Genomic DNA, 22,174 nt, shown 5'->3' with positions numbered 1-22,174 from the left:
GATTTGCATCTCAGGAAATTTCATCTATAGTGGTTTTAAATATCATGAAATATCAATAGTTGACATTAAAAATATTATCATCCCTCTTCTCTTTCAAAACTGATTTGAAATTTTCTTATAATAATTTCATATGGACTTGGAAGAGACACTGTTGTGTATGTGAGTATGTGTAAATACATGGTCTTTTTTTAAAAAAATATTTATTTTTAGTTGTAGTTGGACACAATACCTTTTTTTTTATTTACTTATTTTTATGTGGTGCTGAGGATCGAATCCAGGGCTTTGCACGTGCTAGGCAAGTTCTCTACTGCTGAGCCACAACCCCAGCCCCAATACATAATCTTTTAAAACCATATCTCTCATGCTTGAGTCCTGTCAAAGATATCTCTCTGTGTGTTGCTGGGATATACTGCAAGGACCCTCACATGCCAGTCAAGTGCTCTGCCACTGAGATGCACATCTAGTCTCCAAAGATACCTTAATAAGTGGAAATTAATTAAAAGCATTTGATTATGAGCATTTCCAAACAAGACAATTCTCTCAAACAAGCCAATTCTCTCAATCAAAAACAAAGTAAGCTAAAAGTAATTTTTAAAATATTCCTTATAAAAAATAGAAGTTCACAGAATTAAAAATTCTAAAGAGGTCTAGAGTTGTGGTGCAAAGGCAGAGCATTTGCATGGCATGTGTTAGGCCCTGGGTTCAATCCTCAGCACCACATATAAATAAACAAAATTAATAAATAAAATAAAAAGATCCACTGACAACTAAAAAAATTTTTAAAATTCTATAGAAAACTGAAAGAATATTAATCAAAAATTGAATAGGAAAAACCTACTGCACAGAACTGGAGACCTGGAGGCCATGGGGAATTACATTACAAAATAACTCCAAAATAAGAAAACTAAATGAATCAATTACCATACAAAACTTGAACTACTGGATGGCATCCTGGGATCATCAGGGCTCAAGGCTGACTGTCATCTGCCCTTTAAGAAGTTCTGATTTTATTTGAAATGTTCATGATCTATAGAGAAAAAAAGAGAGAGAGAGAGAAAAGTGACTTTTCTAAGTTTATTTTAAGGTATTCTGATATAGTCAAGATAATTCATCCAATGCAGGATGTTAGTGTTTATAAAACAGATGTTATTTGTGCACCATTACAAATATGCTGCCAATTAGCACAGCAGCCAGGGAGCTGCTCATCCTAGATTAGCAGGGTCAGAGTCTGGAGGAGCAGAAGAGAAGGTCAGGAGGAGGATGGGGGCCTGGAAGATGGGTGGGGTCTGGAGAAGAGGCAGGGTCTTAAAGAGGAGGAGGGTTTGGCTTGGGTTATGGCTCCATGGTAGAGCACTTGCCTAGCATGTCTGAGGCACTAGGTTCAAACCTCAATACCACATAAAAATAAATAAACAAAATAAAGGCATTGTGTCCATGTGCAACAACAACAACAAAATAAAAAAAAAGGAGGAGTGTGAGGTCTGGAGGAGGGGCAGGACAGGAAAAAGGAAAAGGTCTGGAAGAGAGGCAGAGACTGAAGAAGGGGGAGAATGGGTCATAAGGGGGTAGGGCCTGGCATATGGGTGAGACCTGAGGGAGGGGCAGGCCCTGGAACATGAGTAAGATCTAGAGGAGAGGCAGGGTAGGAAGGAGGAGCAAGGGTGGTTCAGGAAGTTGTGCAAGGCCATAGAATATGGGTGGGATCTGGAGGAGAGGCAGAGTCTGGAGGGGGAGGCCTTAGGGGGAGGGTCCTGGAGGCGTGCCTTCTTGCTAATTAAACTCTCCACCAAAAGAAAAATGTGTGGCTGTGGTAGCTCAGTGGTAGAATGCTTGCCTAGCATGTGTGAGGCACTGTATTTGATCCGCAGCACCACGTATAAATAAATAAATAAATAAATAAAATGTATTTTGCCCTTCTGCAACTAAAAAAAAAAAAATTAAAACCTAAGCAAAGATTACAGAAAAAGAATAATGTAGTACATGATTTCGGTTCCACAAAAAACATGGGATGTATTTTTAATAAATTCTGGCTTTGTTAGAAGTAATATATTTAAACTTAAGCATCTCAGAAGCTGAGGCAGAAGAATTTCAAGTTCAAAACCAGCCTTAGCAAAAGCAAGGCATGAAGCAACTCAGTGAGACCCTGTCTGTATAATACAAAATAGGGCTGGAGATATGGCTCAGGGGTCACATGCTCCTGAGTTCAATGCCCAGTACCCAAAAATAAAAATAAAAAACAATTTAAAAAATGACATAGTTGGCTATTAACATATGCACTTTTTAATGTTTTCTACTATTTTAACACTGAAAGAATAGAGCCACCCAGAAAGCCTTATTAAATTTAATAATCACTGAAAAAACCCTGTCTCCAAATATGGGCATATTATGAGCTACTAGGTTAGGATTTCAAAGTAAGAATTGTGAGGGGCTAGGAATCAGCCCTTTACACAGACAGGGCTCATTCCACTTCAAACAAAAGGCTACTGCAAAAAGTTATGTGATACCCTGTGAAGACAGCTTAATCAATACTAATGTAGTAAGGACATTTTGATCTATACAATCCTTTGAGGAAAGTTTAATCAATATGAATCCTGTAAGACCACATTAATCTATACCAATCCTATAAAGATGCTTTATCTTTACAAATTCAATAAGGACATGTTAATCTATGCCAATCCAGTAAGGCCACTTTAATTCATCCCAATCCTGTGAGGACATTTTAATCAACCCCAGTCTTATGAGGACAGTTCCATCTACATGAATCCCTTCACCAAGGCATAGAGGGGAAGCCTTTGACCCTATACATGTTGGTTGAACTCTTCTGCTCTAACTTCTAAGCATAACACCAACATATGTCCAATTACTATGACAATTAGTAATAAAAATGCTTTTATAAATTAAATTATAAGACATTAAGAAAAAGAAAGACATGAGAGAAAAAAAATCCTCGCAGGATAGGAAAGAAAATCTCAGGTAGTAGCAGTGGCCTTGACTGCTGATACTCTCTGAAACTTGGAGTTGAGGTCATGGGCCTGCTAAGCTGCCCAGTAGCTCCTCAGATGGTCCCTATATGAAGGATCCAGATCTAGCACTACACCCTGGCTGGCTCATGGCTGGTGGAGAGTGCTGTGCCTGGCTAGGCCTGGTCATTCTGCTTTGTTTCCCTGGTCCAAAGGGCAGGCTGGATGGGGCTGCTTCCACAGGGAGCACTCAGGAAACTCACATTGTTATTCAATGGTGGTGCCTTGCAGCTATCAGGTCTCCCTAACTTGCTGTCATCCACAATGTTCTCTTTTGTTAAAAGATAAATTCTCAAAATAATTCTCTTTTATTAAAAGGAAAAATATGATTTGGGGGAAAAATACATTTTGAGGGAACTGGGTCATGGCAAGGCAGCTGATATGTCACCATGGTGCTGGAGGTCTGTGTGGACATTCACTCCTACCTTCTCCTCTACCTCTGTACAGTATATTGTTTGAGAAGAATGAGGAAGCTGCTTTCACCAGTTTCTGCCTGTGGGAGGCCATGGGTTTCATCACTGTCTTTGGTTACAGCTCCTTTCTTTGTGTCATCATCAAGCTGTACATTCTGCTGGGAGTCCTGAGTCGCCTTGGTCACCTATACAGGAGTGTTAAATACCTGGTCAAGACCCTCACTGCCAGAAAGACCAGCCAAGCAGTGGAAGGAGAGACAGGGACAGATATGTGACAGCAATGGGTCATGGCAGGGGATGTCCAATACCCAAGTTCAAAAGGGGTACAGATGAGTCAGCCAAATACAGAAATAGCAGGCCTCCTGAGACCCACAGTGGAGTCTCAACATGCATGCAGTGACTTTAGGACTTGCTTCCTGTCCTGATGCTTATCTCTGAGAGGATCTCAGGTCATCAAGGAATTCCTGGGAATACAACAGACCATCAGAGTCATCAAGATTTCTTCTGAAAGGAGCAGTGACAGAGGATCTCACAATGACAGAGCTGGACATACATGTGCATGTCATCATTGCCTGGGTACCCCATCCCTTCTGCCTCTCCTCCTTCCCAACACTGGCAATGCTATCCACAACTCCTTCTACACACCATCCTTCTTCATCCAGTCTTCTTCTTCATCTTGAGTCCCTTTACATCTGCTCAGGCCCCCTCTCTCTACCCTCTTGAGTTTGTACTTGTTGGCATGAACATGTCTTCCAGTGGAATTTGGCTTCCCAGTATCTAGTGTGTCATCCAGCAGATGCCGTACAGTTGCAAGTGCAGGAAAGGCAAGCTCCAGACCCCCACATCCATGGTCCACTCCCTCACTATTCCCAGAGCCCTGTGACAGATGTTTGTCTCTGTCTGCAGATGAAACAGTACCAGATGCTGGTGTGGAGCTTCCTTCTTCCAGTCAGCATTAGCCAAGTGGGCACAGCAAATAAATAAAACCTTGCACCTGCCACAAGCTAATGTTTCATGGTTTTTTAAGTGTCGCTTTGCCTCAAGCTGAGCATCTTTCCAACCTGCAGAATTTCCCAGAGTTTCTAATGTGCATGATGCCAGTGCCTGTCCTGCTATTCTCCACTCTCAGCCTGGATGTGCTTGTCTGTCCAGGTGTGCTGTGGTAACGTTCTCCTCCTACCTGTGTGATCAGGAGCAGATCTAAACTCATCCCCTGCTTTTTGCTTTATCAACAGAGCTCTCTGCTTACTTCCTATCCCCCTTACATCTCAGCAGTATCCAGACTCACTCTCCTTCCTGCAGAGCTCCTCCTTCACCTCCATCCTGGGCTATTAAATGAGAGGATTGTTCTACAGCCCAGGGATGACACTCCAACCCTGCAGCCCAAGCCCACTGAAGCTTTCATGTCTATAGCTCACCATCTGAACTCCTGCCCAGGATGCACCGAGTCTTGTGTAATTCAACTCAGATGCCCCTTTAGTGCAAATTCAGCCAACCCTCACTCTCAGTACTTCTCTTAGACATTGCTTCCTTCTGTTCTGGGTCCTTAGCTCAGCTGCTCTTGTCTCTGTCTAAATTATGTCAGCCTCCCAAATCCAAATGCCAACCAAGCTTCTGCCATCTTCAGTAACTCTTTCATAGTGCAGGATCTTCCTACTGCCTGGTACAAGTGCCCTTTGCTTTTCCATTTTAGCCAGGCTTCACAAGCCACCTTACCATACCCTTATTTGTAAGGTCCACAACTGACTGCAGCTTCCACAACATGGAGCTTGGATCATTGCAAAAGAGTCAAAACTGGCAGAGATAGTGCAAGTGGCCCTGAATTTTTTTAAATTTAATTTTCAAGGAAGGCTTGAAGGAGCCCACATAGACATGCCTCATGCTTTTGGCAGCCTGTCTTGAGACAGCTGAGTGAGCCACATGGGTGGACTGATCTTGCTCAGAGGCTAAAGTTAAGAGTGGTTAGTCCTGATGCTAGAGACCAGCCTTACTCTTCCTGAGATTGGGGTGGTGCTGGGCAGTGGTCCAGCCTACAGAGATCACTTAATGACCCATGATGGACACTGGAAATGAGGAGGAAAGTCTGTGGAGAGGCCCAGTCTTCAACTGCAGGTCCAGAGACCCATGTCCCCAGTAACAAGAAGCAGGCCAGTTGTCATGAGCCATCCATGGGCTATGTGTGTGAACAATTGCACATAGTAGCCAAATGAGGGGATAGGCCTAGCACTGCAAGCTCCCTGTCAAGGATTGATCACATAATACAGGTGCACCTCCCCCCTCTAGCTCTGCCTCAGATCCCACACAGCACTTGAGATGGGTGTGACTCACCAAGATGTCAACCTATCTGCTGACAACACGTCAAGAAGCAAGACTCCGTCCTTGAAACCTTATCCCTCTCTGAGGTTCCTGATATAAAATAAAGGAAACAGGGTTCATGCTCTCTTTCCAGCATGGAAACTGAACTTTAATCTCACAGAGAAGTCCAGCTCTCAGTTTAAAAACTACTCTCTGTGTTGTGTGATTTTCCACCACATTCTTATCTTAATGTTGCAGCCAGCTCTTTGAAACCCAGTTTGTCTCATCTGTGTACATTGAGCAAGAGCCAGGGTCTCTCCAACATGCCTTCCCAAGTGTTCCTGAGACAGAGGTGCCAATTGACAGATCTCAAGTAGGATTGAAGGACATGAGAGGTTTGTTGAGACCTTGATCTCCTTGTCCTGTGTTACTGCTACTAACATGGTGAAGAAACATGCAGCTGTTTTGGTGAAAGCCCACCCCACCTGGGAGCCATTGTCTCTAGGCACATGCTGTGTGGCTGCTCTGAAGAATGTCTGCAGAGAGTTTCTGGATGGCTACACAGAGACTCCAGACACTGTGCTCCTTTCTACTGGGAACCAATCACCCTCAGTTGGGCTCTAGCTCACCTGTCTGGGATACCAGGACCTTGTCTACTTGCTTCATCCTTTTTAACCTTTTGAAAGAATGTCTTTGTGGCTGTGCCAAGCACCCTGGTGAGAGCCTGGAGGAAGAACATCACTAGCCTCAGTGGGAAAAGATGGATGCTGGGTCTCAGGCCACCCAGAGCTACCAGCCTAGCTGAGCTTAGGGAGTGTTGAATTGTGATAAACTTTCAAGGTAAACCATTAATTCTTGCTCTGGTTTTCATGTAAAATGGAATTATTCCTACTTATATGGAATAATTAAAGCCATGTGTTGCTGCAAAGCAACATGAAAAACTAAGCCCCAAAACCATCCCCTAGAGCAAGGTCAGTGTACAATACTTTTTTGTGAACCCCTCAATGCAATGGAGTTCTTACAAGCTTTGATTAGGTTTGACGTATCCATCTTAAACTCCCATGGCCCAGCTCCTAGGACTCAACAACAAATCCATAAATACATATCTTTGGTACTTGCTCAGAGTAAAGAGTGAAGGCAAGATTTAAAAAAATATATAGTGTGTAAGGAGCACTCTAAAGAAGCAAGCACCCAGACAATGCAAGTTGAACTTGGACATGTGACAGCCATCTGCTGTCTTATCCTTCTGACCTTTTGTGAAGTGCAAAAGATAGAGACTATAAGGATGACAACAAGGCCCTGAAAACTGCAAGGTGACCTATATAAGCTCTCACAGAAGCTCAGCTCCTCAGAGAGAGGCACACAGGGAGGCAAATGCTCAGAGACTTTCTACTCTGCTACCATCAGCCACCAGAAGGGGACACTCAGGGAAGTGAACATTCAGAGACTCCCTAACCCTGCCATGTATGCACTCTCACTCTCCCCACAGCGCCACTAGTGTTGCCCTGCTGTCACCATGAACTGCTGCCGCTCAGGTTCCCAGTTGAGCTACTAGCATCTGACAGTCAACAGACCACTTCTGTGGCCCAGAGACATGGCACTATGGATGGAACATGGTCTATTACATCTGAGGGACTTGCTGGCTGGGTGAAAGGGGAATAGTACCATTCTCTGTGTGTTAAGAGTACTTTCAATATAAATGCATTTCAAATGCATCTAGCTCTAATGTGGTTGTCCAACACTGCTCACAAAAGTGTGCCCCATGATATTACAAAATTTTCTAAAAACTGAATGTGTATCTAAAAGGAAATAAATCTAGAAATAATGAAATTAAGAGCACACAGAAAGAGAAAAGGATGTGTTAACAATATAGGCCATGGCTATGGCTAATCTGAAGTCATGGCCATGTGCTGAGGTTGGCTTGAATGTCACCTTCCTCCCAGGCCAAGACATAAGCCTGGGTCACAAATGCACCATCATCTGACCAAAGGCAACATACCAAAATTTTTAAATAAATTGATTTTCTAGGTACTATGGTGTAAAGAAGATTTTTATTGAGCCTATCCAGAAAAGATGAACCAAACAAAGTGGGCCCTGTCTGGGAGGGATGACTTTATTTATGGCAGTGTGATAAAATCTGAGGGCCCTCTGTGAGGATGTGACTGTAAACATGTTTGAGCAAAACAAGCTTGAGAGGCCTGAGCAGAGCTTTTATGTGGGTTGGGCTTGGTCATTCCTGATGCCTCCCCCAGAAGACTGTAGCCTTCTACTTCTTGACCTGTGCACCTCAGCCTTCATGAAGCTATTCCAACCAGCATTATTTACACTGTGAGGTAAATTGCTCCAGGTATATTACTAAGAGAGATGCCACGGAAATAGAGATGACAAGGAAATACTTAATATGAAATAAGACTTGAAGAAGAAAATGGCATTCAACAAGCTCCTCTAGATTCATGTCTAAACCAAGAACAAGAGATTACTTTTCTTCCATATCCACTTCCAGGTCTAAATGGTTCCCTTATCACTGGGCCCAGACTCTAGCCACACTTAAGAACATCTCTTGGGCTGGGGATGTGGCTCAAGCGGTAGCGCACTTGCCTGGCATGCCTGTAGCACAGGTTCGATCCTCAGCACCACATACAAACAAAGATGTTGTGTCCGCCGATAACTAAAAAAGAAATATTAAAATTCTCTCTCTCTCTCTCTCTCTCTCTCTCTCTCTCTCTCTCTCTCTCTCTAAAAAAAGAGATTAGAAAAAAAAGAACATCTCTTACAGATCCCTGACCACCTTCTCCCTGGCCTGTGGGAATAACACAGCACCAAACCACTCTAGGCCTGAGACCTATTGGGGGACTCGGTTAAGTGAGCTCCTGAGAGCCAAGGGGAGTCACCTGGTGTGCAGGGATAAACAGATGTGTTCAGAGCACCCCATCTTTTAGGTTCTACCTAATGTTTTGGTTGTTTTTTTTTTTTTTTTTTTATTTGGTGTGAGGAGCATGGCAGATTGGAGGATTAAACCCAGGACACTAAACCCTAAACCCCACAGCTGCATTCCCAGCCATTTTTGTTTATTTTTTTTAATTTTGAGACAGGTCTTGCTAAGTTTGCTTAGTTCAAGTTCAAGTTCAAGTTCACGTTCACTAAGTTCAGAAGGCTGGCTTTGTACTTTTCATCCTCCTGCTTCAACTTCCTGAGCTGTTGAGATTACACCTTGCCAAATACAGCCTGGTATTTTGAGAGAATATCACCTTCTCTGATTGTGAATGTTCCCATGCCATAGGTCCTTCATTTTGCACCCTATGGATCATCTCTCTCACTAGGGAAGTCTCCCAACACAATGTTCCCTCACTTCTGCTCCCTGACTTCATCTCCTTTCTTTGGTCATTCTGTTTGCAAAAAAATAAAGTAAAAAAAAAAAAAAAAAAAAACCTTCCAGGCCTTCCCCACCAATTGCTTTGCAAAGTAAGAATTTTAACTTGGGAATTCAAAAGCTGACTCTTCATTCACTCTGCTGTGTCAACATTTGCCCACCTGGAGCTTTATGCAGAATGAACCCTCCTTGGAGAATGGTCCATTCCTTCCAACTTCCAGCAGTGCTGGGTTTTCCTTCTCCTCAGCTCTGGCCCTGAAAGGTCATCAATGACAGGGGTGGAGACTTCAAAAATGTGACATCCAATCTATAAAGACTCACCTGCACAGACTGGGAGTATGCTCATGGACCCACAGGTTCATGTGCACACACATGAAGCCAGAGTCCACAATGCAACTCCAAGGACAGCATGACAACTGAGAAGAAACTCCAGAACATGTCCATAGGATAACAAGCCAGGGCCTCATCCACAGTCCCGTGGTGAGCAATCCAATTGGCCTTGACCATCCTCCCTCCAAAGCTCTTCCTTCACCCTACCCTCCTGTGCCCACCCTCCTCTGGTTCCACTTTGAAACCTGGGTTTTCAGTAAAGATCTTGATTTCTGCCTCCCAGCAATCTTTCCTGAGACTCAGTCCTGTTGGTTTAACTTCCCACCTTAACCCACAAACAGCAGGCCAGCTTATTTTGCTCCAGATGATTCTTGTCACACACACACACACACACACACACACACACACAAATCTAATGAACACATTAAGATAAACAAGTATTTATTGTGAAAAACCAAGTATTCTTTTAGATACAGCTGATAAAACAGGACACAGAACAGTAGAACTTTGCTCTTTGGAAGTTTCTATTCTGTATCATACTGTGCAATGAGTTCATGGTGATCAACTGGGGTCAGGGAATCAAGACAGAATCATGCATGATTTTGTGTGAGGTGGAAACACCCAACTTCCCAAGCAAGATGACCAGAGACACACAAGAGAAGTCCAGCCACTTAGACAAACAGAGTCGACAATCAGAGAGGCAGCCTGGAACCCACATGTCCACAGTGGAGCTTGTGAGGCCTAGGGAAGATCACACAGACCTAGATATCAATGTCAGGATGGTGGGGTTTATTCTGAGCAATGGCTACCTGCATTAGTTTCCTAGGTGGCAATTTGAAGGAAAGTACCACAATTGTGGGTGGCTGAAAAGCAGTAAATTGCATCCAAAAGAAGGATTGGCATCTCCACTCCTGAAATCCTCTGTACTCTTTCTCCAATACCTTTAGCAATAGTGATGAGATGATTATGAGTGGGGAGGCTAAATGTCAGATGCAGAAGCATCCACCATTGTTGCAGGCATGCCCATCCCTGCCCACTGGCTCACCTCTTCCTTCCCTGCACACATTATTTTGAAAATGATGTCATAGAACACTGAGAACACCCATGCCTTCTCAGAAGTGATTTCTCCAACCATCGCTACTCACCCTGTCCACAACCCTCAGGGAGGGATTCCTCTGGGCCAAGGTCACCAGCTAAAAGTCATGTCTACACTGGCTCAAGGGGAGAGACTCCATCCATATCAGATCCATACAGCAAGTCTGTCTGTACTAGGTCAAAACAAGTAATGCTCTATGCTGGCTCAAGGTGAGTGACCAACTACACAGATTCAAGGTGAGTGAGTCTCACCTATTCTAACTAAAGGCCAGTGATTATCCACACTGCAGAGGGAGGCACAGTGGTCCAGGCCTTACAGAAGATGGATGGTGGGCCCCTGCCCTCACTCAGAGGCCCCACCTTTCTTTTAATCAGCCTACATATAATCTAAATATTATTGGAACAATAATTTTATGACAAAAGTTGTCTACAACAAGTTTATTAAGAAACATCTCAGGAGAATGGGGGAAAGAAAGAGGAGCAAAATGAAGTGTCCAAGGAAGACCAGTCTCTGACATCTTACACAGGCGGGGACAGAGGAGACTCAGGCTGTCCACTGGCATTGTCTGGCTCAGCTCTCAACTCCCCTGAAGCCACATTGTTTATGGATGTGGCATGTTTCTTCTCTGTTATTAAAGCCACTTTATTGCTGACATGTGGCATGTAGCTGCACAGTCATTGGACACCGGTAGTGATACTCTTCCTCACTCACTTCTAGCCATTTCTGTTGCCAGGGCCTTGCCTTGTGGATATGGCCATTGGGCCTCCTTGGGCAACTGATGCTCACAGGGCAAAGGGAAGGTACAAAGGGCAGGCTCCCTGGTGCTCCTCTGTGAGAGGACAGGAACACCAGAAAGATCCTTGGGGGCATGGGTGAAACATAATCTTTAGAGGCACAGGCTTCCAATGGCCAGGGCAGAAGGGCATCAGAAGTGCCAGCCTGTTGGGACCTTTTACCTCCTTTGGGACTGCAGCCATTACTGGGTGTTGGCTGAGGTGGCCTCATGGGTTCTTCCAGAGCATTTCCCTATAGTTGACCTGGCTGGATTGGCATTAGCCCGCATGCGGGCTTTTGACTTTAGCTCCGCCTAATGGTTTAATCTGAAATCTGCCTAGGCCCCTTAGTGATAGTGATGTAACTGCCCCTTATTGGTTCTTGCTACTATCTCTTCTTATCGCCTCCTATCACTATATAACCTTGTTCCTGACGCAATAAAGTTGAGATTGCTGCACCTCTATGGTTGACTCAACTCCAGACTTGCTGTGGTTCTTGGCCAGGCTGGGTGGCAGGCCTGGTCGCGACACTTACCTTCTCGCTCAGGCCCTCAGAGATGACAGGCTGGTCCTGCCTGTCTCCCATGTGTCTTTGTTGAAGGGAGTGATACCAGCCTGCCTGCCATTCCTCTCCACTTCCTGCTTGCAGGGACCCCCACTCTCAGCAGTGCCTCCCAGTCTGCATCTGGGTTCCATCCCTTAACAATCTTTGGTAGATGACCCAGAACAGATAACACCCTACCCCTTGACCTTTCTGATGCTTCAGTATCAGGTGTGTAGCCATCTTTGCATCAAACTTTCTCTTGGACAGAGACACCCAGGTTTGGCATGGGTCAAAACCCATGTCAAACAGGATTATAATGATTGTGGGGCCTGGTTTGTAAGTGCCTCACTACAGTCACAGGGTATATACTGCTCACCTTGCCTCAGCCATGACTGCTGTAAGATTTACTTGACTGTGGGCCTCTTCTTGGGGTTCACAGTATTTTTTGGATGAGCCTTCATGTTTTGATGGGAACAGAGTGAAGAATGTGGTATCTTGCATGAACACTCCTCATCAGCACTTCCTGAGTGATGTTCACCATAAACAGGCAGCTCCCTCTCAACATAAAATACAGAAGGACACCCAGGCTCCAGATGTCCACTGGGGGCTCTCATACTCTTTCCACAGGACAAGTTCAGGGGCAAGGTATGTAAGAGTACCCCAGAAATTGCCCAGCTTCTGCCCAGCCATGAACCTGGTGCTGAGACCAAAGTTGATCAGTTTGATATTGCCTCTGGCATTCACCATGATGTTCTCTGGCTTCAGATCTTGGTGTATGACACCCTTCTCATTTAAGAAGACCATGGCACACACTATTTCCTGAAGATTCTCCAGGCCTCCTATTCCTGCATGTCACCACATGTGATATACTGAAGTAGCTGTTCCCCACCTTCATGATCCATCATGATATAGATATTTTTGAGGGTCTTAAAAACCTGAAATATCTGAATCACATTGGGGTGCTCCAGGGTCTTTGACATACATGGTTCAGAGAGGACTGGGATATTCTGCACTACCATCTTCAGGACCTCTGCCTTGGTGAGGCAATGGTGGGCTAGGTTTACCTGGCCAAAATCACCATGCCCAAGGCATGTGCACCCAAAGGACACAGAGTATTCAAACACCACCCACCCAGAGCACAGGGTGGGAATAGCCCATGGAGTTCCTAGCCCTGAAATAGTTGAGTGTGTGACTCAAGATACCAATCTCAAAGTTCTTTCCAATTCACAGAACTTAACTGCTGGATGGAAGTTATCATCCTGGTCCCCAGCACACCATGGAAATGAGGCAGTTTTGAGGAGGCTGCAGAGACCAGATCAAGGCTGGACTGGCCAGACTATGTCCCCCAGGCCTACTTTCAGAGGTGTACCTGCCTCATTCACATCATCCCTTCCTCCCAGCAGAACTGCCAACCCAATAACATATAAGGCATCCATCCATCAAATCTCAATTTCAGATAAACCAAGAATCTTTCAGGGACAAGTGTGCCCCCATGCAATGTTTGGGTGACATGGATTTCATATGGCAAGCCTACTCTTAAGGCAGTCTGAGGGAGAATCTTGGAAGTTCAAAGAGACCAACAGGGCAACCAAAAGTTCACTTGGCATTTTGGATATCTGCAAACCTATCAGAACTCTCATGTGGCTCCAACCATGACTCCAACCAACAGTCTAGATGGGGGAAGCCTCAAGTCTAGGGCCCTCTTCTGGGTATTGATTCTGCCTAGTGATGAAAGTGTGCTGCTGAGGGTGCCTGGTGACTTATTGTGACTAAAAGAGTAGCTTCCCAATTCCTAGCCTCTACTTCTAATCCCTTTATCTTTGATCCATTTTCTTTTGTCTTTAGACCTAGTAGAAAGTGATAGGGTTAGTGGAAGATAGTCCCTACTAATGCTGTGAAACAATGCATAAATGATTAACACAGTACAGAATTTACAGATAACTCTAGGCAGAAGTCTGTTCAAAATATCTCTTTTCAGAACTGACCCCAAAAGGGGATTTTCCTACAAATACTAGTGTTTCTCTCCTGTGGTAGATCTAGGGAAATGTTTCATGCCAAACAGGTGTGCCTGCTATCCCAGGGCCACTCATTCTAAGCAGCACAGGGCAGTTTCAGGCTTTAGCCCCAGAGGATTGCAGATACCACTGATAGTGGTAGCCCATGGCAGTCCTTCACCTCCTGCCTCCTGGGCATCCTGTTTGTTGGATACATGATAATCTGCTTTTTTTGCCACCACTGAAGTCTGCTCCCTGTTGTATGGGACAATCTCCCAATACACAGGCGGGATAGCCATCTACATGCTTGCAGTGAAAAGAGGGTGCCAGATTACAGTCTGTGTGAGGACTGACTATACAGGTGCCAAGAAGCCCTGTAGGAACACTTTACCAGAGGCCTTAATCTTACCCTAATGAGAAGTTCTTCTCCAGTTACTGACTGGGTTCCCTCAGTGCAGAAGCCTCCTGGGGTCCAGACAAGATTGCCCACAGCCCTCCAGGCTGAGGAAGCTGAGCACCAGGGTAGCAGGTTCACCCAGGCAGGTGATGTGCCCAGAGTTTTAACTTAGAGTTACTCAGCTTACAGAGTAGAACAGCAATCTGTTGACATTGTATAAAATGGCTAGGCAAGAAGCAGAGAAGTAGAAGTTGTGTAGAAGCACAGATGGAGGCCAGCTCTACTGGTTCACTGAAGATACTAGGATCCAAATTGGACAAATGGGCACATGGTGCTCTTTCAGAAAGTTTCCTTATACCTTCAGACCTGGTCCAAAGCTGCACAGAGCACAACAGTGAAACCAGAAATTGGCAAAGGACTCTGAACATGGTAGGTGTTTTGCAAGGTCCAGGTATACTCTTGGGACACTTGAAGGTTTACCTATGCAGCTGGAAGTCAGTCTTCACTCTCTTTATTTCTCTCATTTGTGCTGCTGCTATTCATGAAAAAAAAATAGAAACTCAGCTTTTCCTTCTCTGCTTCTTCTATGTATTTCCATTCCTCTCAGCCTTCTTTTCCTCCTCAGGATCTTGACTGTGTTCAACCAGGTAGGCCAGAACATGTGCTCACTGGACCCACCAACCTCATTGTCAGGAATCATTGGTACCACAGGCATCCGCACCTACCTCTTCCTAATTTTAGAAGGTCTAAATCATCTTCTACTTTCTTCATCCTGATACCATGCAAAATTTCTCTTCACAGGTTTGATTTGTAGCCTCTTGAACATGATTTGATGTTTTTTCTGCCACCAACAGTGGCTAACTTCTCACCTGAAAACACATGCAAAACCCTGGGAGGTGAGCAGTTCAAGAATTGGAAGAATCCCACTGTGCATAGTAGTGCACACCTATAATCCCAGTGGCTCAGAAGGCTGAGATAGGAGAATCTCGAGTTCAAAGCCAGCCTCAGCAAAAAAGGGAGGCACTAAATAATTCAGTGAGCCTTGTCTCTAAATAAAATATAAAAGATGGCTGGGGATGTGACTCAGTGGTTAAGCACCTCTGGGTTCAATCCCTGATACCACCAAAAAAAGAATTGGAAGAATCCTTTTCTCCCAACACCACTAAAACCAAGAGATACAGCCTGAGGCACAAAAATTTATTTAGCTAGCATCAAGAGGAAGCCCATACATTTTGTGGTACCTGTGTAAGCTGAGGCTAGTAACTGAGAGGATGGCAGGTTCCAAATGATCCTGGGAAGCCTCACAAGACTGTTTCATAAAGGGCTCAATCTGGTCCAGGCCCCTTGATGGCTCCTGCAGTGTGGTGACCCTTTGTAAACTTGTGCACACAGTGCTGTAAGTGGTATAGAGCATGCAAGCCTCAGCCCTGGTGGCTATGCACAGGACCACTCTTCTTTCAATGTGTAAAGTCACAGAGAAACATGAGTGGATAATAGAAAATGGATTTGGAGTGGCAGAAATCAGTAGTTTTGCACAGGAAGCTCTGGGAGATGTTATTTACTATAGTTTATGTGCAGCTGAGACAAAATCGAAAAAACAAGATGAGTTTAGTGCTTTGGAAAGTATGAAAGCTGCCAGTGAATATGGTGTCCCTCTATCAGGAGAAGTAACTGAAATTAGTGACATACCTGAAGAAAACCCAGGGCTTGTGAACAAACCTTGTTATGGTGATGGCTGGCTGAGGAAGATGACAAGTGACCTTTTGGAACTGATGACTTAATGAGTGAAGAGGCATTTGAGAAATATGTGAAATATATTGATGAATAGAAATAGCACCCTAAATAAACTCATGTCAAATAGCTTCAGTATAGTTGCCACAAGTTAGTGGCAGAGAGAATATTTAAAAAGAAACAACTCTCAACACTGCTACTGAGGGAAGATACTCCCTTAACTTCCCAAGAATCGCAGATAAATACAACAATATGCATCGTTTTACAAATCCTTATAATTTTATAGTAGGCTTTAGGCTCTGGTATTCAGAATTCATGACATTGATCTATAGTTAAAACTACTTTTAAAATTATGGAATCCAAGGACAATCTTGTTATAAGCCTTTATAGTATTGTAACTTGTTTACAACCATCCCTGGATTGGGGTCAAGATACTTAATAATCTTCCCTTTAAAAATATTTGGGAGTGAAAATAATTGTTTGTCATACAGTGTCAAAAGAACAATACTGTCCCAATTTTGTAATAGGCTGCATTGACTGCTATTATTTTTATATACTGAAGCAACAGATTTTCAGCAAAATAAGAACAAATAAAATATTAAATTTCAAAAACAATAGCAAAAAGAGGCTGGGGCTGAGAGGCAGCAAGCTCCTTGTTTTCACTCACCTTCCTTTCTTCCTTCCTTTCTTCCTTCCTTCCTTCCTTTCTTTCTTTTTGTTTCTTACTTTTCTGGTGGGGGGTGGTACCAGGGATTGAACTCAGAGGCACTCAACCACTGAGCCACAACCCCAGCCCTTTTTTGTATTTTATTTACAGACAGGGTCTCACTGAGTTGCTTAGGGCCTCTCTGTTGCTGGGGCTGATTTTGAACTAACAATCCTCCTACCTCAGCCTCCAAGACCTTGGGATTACAGGCATGCACCACTGTGTCCCTCCCATTCTTTCCTTTCTTGAAAGGCCAAATGAGATAAACTTGACTTTTCCTTCTCTTTTCTTTTCTTTCTCTTCCTTCTTTCATGACTTTTAATTCCTCTCAGCCCTTCTTTTTCTCCACAGCGTCCCAGCTGTGTTCTCCAAGGATGAGCCATAACACGTGCACTTAGGTCAAACCCCAGCCTCTGCTTCTGGAATCATGGGTACCACAGACTGTCACACCTACCTCTTTCTGATTTGGGAGGTCTAAATTATCTTCTTATTTTTAATGCTTGAAATTTTTTCTAGTGTTATTTTATCAAAAAGCTTAATGCCATTAGCCTGAATCTCTATACTCTTCTCCACTTTTTGCCAAGATTTTCTATTTGACCTTAGCCCAAAGCAGTGGTGTTTACCAACAATGTACTGAATTAGTTTTGAAAATGTGAGCAAAAGTAAGCTTTCCTTCTAAAAATTGTTTTCTGGTATAATGGTCATAATAATAGATAATTATTAACTTGAAGAAGATACTTTTTATCAAAATTTTGATTTTTTGTTTTCTTTCATTTTATTCTTTTCTAGGTTTTAAGGCTATTTTGAAGTGGAATTTAATGTATTTCAATTTTATATATTAAGATTTACATTTTCAGTTATACCAGTTTTGCTTCAATGTGAGTTTCTCTTCAAAGTAAAATTGGATAAAATTGATTGAGACCATAAATTTGATATATTAGATCCTTCAAGAAATGTTCTTATTTAATGTACATAAGTTTATCTCAAGTGATTTGGCGACTTCTTCAGGCCAGGCTACTTGATTTGAAGAGAAGAAAACTTTAAATTAAAATCTGAAAGTTATAAATGCATTTTGGAACCAATTGATATTCTTCTCAGCTATAATGGTGGTTTTAGGTTGTGACTTGTTAACTACCTAGGGAAATTTCATTGAGATGTTCCAATTATTATCTTGCAACTCTCATTTTAATATTAAGTGAAATTTTTCTCAAGACAAATCATAAGTATGTTTTCCACTGATATTTTGAGAGCAATAGTCACCACACAGTTTTTAAATAACAGATATTTTTATCTCTAAATCTATTTTCTGACAGGGTTCAGTAAGTAAATGTTGCATGGATTTTTATGGAAAACCAAATAACTGTACTCAATGGACAATATAAACATTTGATCATGTATCTGAATCACAAATATCAAGGTACATTTCTATTATAGATGTAATAAAATAAGATTTTGAATCACTCCTTCTTCGTACTTATAAACCATTCTTTAAAAAATTATTGTAGTAGAGTGACCTGATTTTAATGAAACTCTTAAAATTATATGAGCATCACAATTACAGTTGAATGGCATTCCTTTGTCCCCCATTAATACTTGACCATATGGTACAGAGTGAGAATTCAGTAATGAGCTTTCCTATGGTTGGCAAATGATTGATATTGGTGTAGAAACCGAAGATCTGTCCTTGAACCACAAATGCTCTTCATCAAGGAGTAAATCCTCATATAATTAGATACCTATAATTATAAATTACCATAACTTTTATACTATGATATGTAAGTAAGTAGTTTTATGTTGGCTTTATAAGGCATATGGGTAAGGTTACTTTTTTGGTTTTCTATTTTTCATTCTTATTCCTTTGTTATTCAGAAAGTTCTTCTTTAGCGCCTACTTTGCATTTAGCACTATTTTGGATGCTGGAAAATATATAATAGCAATTTTATTTGGTATTTTATATTTTACTTTCAAGATTAGAAAGGTTTTCTATCCCTTTCTGTTTTAAGGACATGAATGTATCCGTAGGGATTTCAAAATGGGGTTAAAATAAATAAAGCACCCAACCAAAAAGCACTTAAATTAGAAAACTACAAGCCATTATATAAGGGGCAAGAATCATACTGTCTTTAACTAAGTGGGTCTACATTTAGATGCCCAGGGGCTCATCTTGCTTATGAATAGGTTGAATTATTTTGTGAGTCTTGAGTGTTGTTATATACCTCTCTATATATGCATATATTTGGTACAGTACTATACATATATGCAGAAATACTTATACATACATGTATATGTATGGAATATGGCTTCCAAGAGACAGAGGGACATAAAATGATTATAGATATTTGTAGATTTTTAAGCTGAAACATAATCAGTGCTGACTTGCTTTTGTTTTTCTTTCCACATTTTTTAATGTGTGCATTATAATTGTACATAACAAGATTTTTTGTTACATATATATACATGCACACAATGTAACCATATAATTTGGCCAATATTGCTTCCCAGCACTTTTCCCCTCCCTGCCTACCTCCCACACCTTGGTCTCTTTCTTTAATTATCTCTCTTTGATTTTCAAGAGATCATCCCCCACACCTTTCTTTTTCTTTTTCCTCTCTAGCTTGCACATATGAGAGAAAGAATATGATCCTTGACCTTCTGAGTTTGACTTATTTTGTTTAATTTTATGGTCTCCACCCACTTTCCTGCAAATGACATAATTTCATTTTTTATGGCTGAATAAACTTCCCTATTATCTCACCTCTCTTTGGATTCCTAGTGTTAGGCACACAGGGAAGCTAATGTTAGTCCATCATATTGATGATAGTAATAGCACAGCCCTACTTTCTCATTTGCCTCCAATTTTGCTGTTCCTCCTGTGTGCCTGCTGTGATCCTTGTGGGTGATCTTTATCCTTGTGGTGGAATCCTATTTCTTGCTGTAAGGATAAAGGATACTAAGCCAGAGAAGTAAACAGATGGTTGTGGATGGAACTCCATTAATTTGACTCCATGTCCATCAACTTTTTCCTTGAGAAGAGTGGGTGCCAATTTTAAGAAAAATGTCTGCTGTACAAGGATTACCTTTATATTATAAAATTTCATTCTCCTTGTCTGTATCACAGTATTTTTAAATGTGAAATATAATTCTATAAGTAGTATAATTTTGATAAATTATTTGACTTTCTAAGATAAATTATTTGATTTCTTCTGGTTGGGAATATGTTAGTATTGTAACAAGTTTCTTCATTAATAAAATAGATGGATTGGATCAGGTGATTTCTAATGCTGTTTTCTGCTTTTATCTTTGATATACCTTTTAATCTTTTCCAATTATTTGACATGTGTTTTTTTATGAGCACCTAAAAGCATTTTTTATTCCTTCTATTAAGTTATGCATGGCAGTGGAATGCACTTTGACACATCATACATAAATGGAGTATAACTTCTCATTCTTCTGGTTATACATGATGTAGACTCACACTGGTCATGTAGTCATATATGCAAATAGGGTACTTATGTCAGATTCATTCTGTTATTCTTCCTACCTCCATTTCTCTTCTCCTCCCTTCACTCCCCTCTGCCTGATCCACAGTACCTCTGTTTTTCCCTAAGCACCCCAACCCTTATTGCCAATTAGCATTTGAAAATCAGTGAAAAAAATTGGCCTTTGGTTCTTTGGGATTAGCTAATTTTGTTTAGCATGGTATTCTCCAGATCCATTCACTTACCACCAAATGCCTTAATTTTATTCTTCTTTAAGGCTGAGTAATATCTGGTTGTGTATATATATCAAATTTTCTTTATTCATTCATCTGTTGAAAGGCACTTAGATAGGTTTCATAGTTTATAACATTGATGTGGCTGCATCACCGTAGTATGCTGACTTTAAATCCTTTGGGTATAAACTGAGAAGTGGGATACTGGGTCAATTCCAAGTTTTCTGAGGAATCTCCATACTAATTTCCATAGTGATAATTTGGAAATTTGCCTCCTCACCAGCAAGGTATGAGTGTCCCTTTTTACTTCTTCCTCACCAACATTCATTGTTGCTTGTATTCTTGATAATTGCCATTCTGACTGGAGTGAGATGAAATATCAATGTAGATTTGACTTGCATTTTGTAATTACTAGAGATAAACGCTTTTTCACATATTTTTATTGTATTTTTTCTTCTGTTCTGTGTCTGTTCAGATCCTTAGTCCATTTATTGATTGGGTTGTTGTTATTATTATTATTATTATTATTAAGTCTTTGAGTTCTTCATATAATCTGGAGATTAATGCTATATCTGAGGTGCATGTGGTAAAGTTTTTTTCCCCTTCAGTAGGCTTTCTCTTCATTTTATTGTTTCTCATGCTGAGAAGAAGTTTAAAGGCTGCTTCTTTGATTCCATCCCATTTATTGATTCTTGATTTTCCTTCTTGTCCCTTAGGGGTCATGTTAAAAAAGTAAGTTCCTAAGCTGACATGGTGGAGTTTTGGGCCTACTTTTTCCTTCAATTAGTTGCAGGGTCTCTAGGGTTCTAGTGCCTAAGTCCTTGATCCACTTTGAGTTTCATGCAGGGTGAGAAGTAGGGGTTTAATTTCATTTTGCTATATATGTATTTCTAATTTTCCCAGCACCATTTGTTGAAGATGCTATCTTTTCTCTAGTGTATGTTTTTGGTGCTGTTTTCTAGTATTGGATAACTGTAATTATATGGGTTTTTCTCTGTGTCTTCTTTTCTTTACCATTGTTCTATGTGTCTGTTTTGGTGCCAATACCATGCTGTTTTTCTTATCATGGCTTGGTGGTGTAGTGTAAGCTCTGGTATTGATTGTGATGCCTCGTGCATCACTTTTCTGGCTAATGACTGCTTTGGCAGTACCCAGGACTTTTAATGGGCAGCTAAACAAAACCAAAACTTCAACTGGTTTCCCAGACACTTATAATTTCCCTATAGGAAGACTGATTTAAAAAACTAAATATACACAGCAGCTTTTAATGTACACATTTTTTAATGTACACATTTTCAAAAGCATTGAAAAATTTTCAGATACAATCTATTATCTTTTGTGTCCTGAGGGCCTCACGAGAATTCTGAATGAGAAACATGACTCCATGTTCTTTTTTCTTCTTAAAATTACTTCACACTAGTATATTTAGGGGTGTGTCTTCCACCCATAAAAATAAGATTTTACTTATTTCTCAAATGCTTCACTCACTAGTTCATCAAATTTTTGAGGATAACTCGGTGTCATCTTGATCATCCATCCATCTTCATAACAACAGTTGTGACAAGCCCTGAATTTTGGGTAAATACTTTATTAATTTTATTTACCTTTCTACAGAGAAAATTAGAGTTCACTGGCAGCTTTCACACTTTCCAAAACACCAAACACAAAATGCTTTTTCAATTTTGTCACCACTTTCTGCAGACTAAACTAAAAAAAAAAATCATCTGCCAAAAGCTTCTTGCACAAAATTCCAAAGTTTCTGATTCCACTGTTCCAGTACCCTTTCCTGTAGT

At 41.5% G+C, this 22,174-nt stretch overlaps 1 pseudogene; it reads left to right on the top strand.

Moving 5' to 3' along the window:
* Positions 1 to 15,644: 15,644 nt before the first annotated feature.
* LOC144253408 (glycine cleavage system H protein, mitochondrial pseudogene) lies at positions 15,645 to 16,013 on the top strand (annotated as a pseudogene).
* The last annotated feature ends 6,161 nt before the right edge of the window (positions 16,014 to 22,174 follow it).

This window comes from Urocitellus parryii, chromosome 2 (genome assembly GCF_045843805.1).
Source record: "Urocitellus parryii isolate mUroPar1 chromosome 2, mUroPar1.hap1, whole genome shotgun sequence".
In the NCBI taxonomy this organism is placed as follows: Eukaryota; Metazoa; Chordata; class Mammalia; order Rodentia; family Sciuridae; genus Urocitellus; species Urocitellus parryii.
This window is presented reverse-complemented; position numbering and strand designations above follow the sequence as displayed.